Below are 1885 nucleotides of genomic sequence, written 5' to 3' on the forward strand. Positions count from 1 at the left end.
CGTAGATCGGTTGGTTAGACAACCCATACATATTTTTTATAAGAGCAAACTATATAAGAACATAAGGCTTCAATGGCTAAAAGGTTAAGAAAGAGTTAAGAACATTCTAAGGCTTAGCATAATCTGAAACACCAAATTTCTTTGGAAAATGGTCAAAATAAGAATATGTTAAGAACATTTTTAGGCTTAAAACTCAAAAAGTTAAGAATATCCAAATGCTTCAAAAATTTTGGATGTTCTTATAAAAAAACATGTAGTTCGGTTGGTTGGATGTTGATGTTGATGATCCCACACGCAAAGACCTACACGTTTTTTTATAAGAACATCCAAAATTTCTGAAGCCTTTGGATGTTCTTAGCTTTTTGAGTTTTAAGCCTAAAAATGTTCTTAACATATTCGTATTTTGAGTTTTAAGTTTAAAATGTTTTTAGTATGTTCTTAATGTTGCCATTTTTTGAGTATTTTTGCCCATTTTCCTATGAAATTCGGTGTTCTAGAGTCTGCAAAGCCTTAAAATGTTCTTAACTTGTTCTTAACATTTTGGCCATCGAAACCTTATGTTCTTATATAGCTTGTTCTTATAAAAAAACGTGTATAAAACAAGATAAAAGAGGAAAATTATATTTATAACAAACATGAGTATACTTGCAAATTGCTAGTCTGGATAAACGTTTCTTTTATAAGAACAGACTATATAAGAACATAAGGCTTCGATGACCAAAGTGTTAAGAACAAGTTAAGTACATTTTAAGGCTTTGCAAGCTCTAAAACGCCCAATTTCTTAAGAAAAAGAACAAAAAATAATCAGAAAATGGCAAAAATACGAACATGTTATATTAAAAATACTAGGCTTCAAAAGTTTTAAATGTTCTTATAAAAACGTGTAGTGAACAGAGACATACTTGGAAATAGTCTCAATACCCAAAAAAAGTTCAACCAACCATTCAAACTTGAATGGTTCTTGTATTTAGAATTATAGTTCTAGATGTACCCGGAAAATATTTTTGAAAGGTTGACCTGGTCATTCCATCATAGCAACCCAGGCAAGAAAAAAAATTCTGAAAACAAGATAATTACAGATAATCCAAGCGATTAGAAAGAGGTGTTAATTTACTCACAAAGACGAGTCTGATTAATATCCAATTAAAGAAGTGATTAATATGAGCTAACCATAAGGTCACTAGACTGGTTGAACGGTAAGTAAACAACATTGACTTTTTGGTCCGAAAGGGCTAGCCTCGTAACTCCTGGATAGAAAAAGCCCCTTATTTCCCATCCAGAACGCCCGGGTGTGGTTTTTAAACAAACGCCGGATGGAAAGTAAAATCTATCGCTAGATTTCAAACAATGCAGTCCTCAAAAATAAGGGAACCGCTAGAAACAATCCGTCGTCATGATTGCGGCGCGTTCTTGACGCGTTCTTGACGGGAAAAAAGTGGCTTCACTTTTTCTTGTCTGGGAAAGTAGCCCTTCGGGCTTTAAACTCAATGATAAGTAAGTCTGTAGCCCGAGGCCACTTATAGCTTTTCATAGACTTGATTGCGCTGATAAGTGGCCCGGTGTAGCTTGGCAGACTCCATTTTTTGACTCGTTGAGGTGGTAGCAAATCCATACCACTAGATCCACTCCCTTTTTGGAGGAAAGGAAACAAACAGAAAATCATGATCAATTGACTAAAAATCTAATATTACAGTCGGGACGGCTGCATGGACTCAGCAGTTACCACCCAAAACGCAAATACAGTTGAACTCATGTAATTCGAACTCCTATAAATTCGAAAATTTACTTAATTCGAACAGATTCTGTGGTCCCCTCAGAATTTACCTTGAAAACCTTACAAGAAAACTCCTATAATTCGAACCCATGTAATTCGAAAAATCATATA

This window comes from Clytia hemisphaerica, unplaced genomic scaffold, assembly GCF_902728285.1.
Source record: "Clytia hemisphaerica strain Z4C2 unplaced genomic scaffold, Clytia hemisphaerica genome assembly, whole genome shotgun sequence".
NCBI classification, from domain to species: domain Eukaryota; kingdom Metazoa; phylum Cnidaria; class Hydrozoa; order Leptothecata; family Clytiidae; genus Clytia; species Clytia hemisphaerica.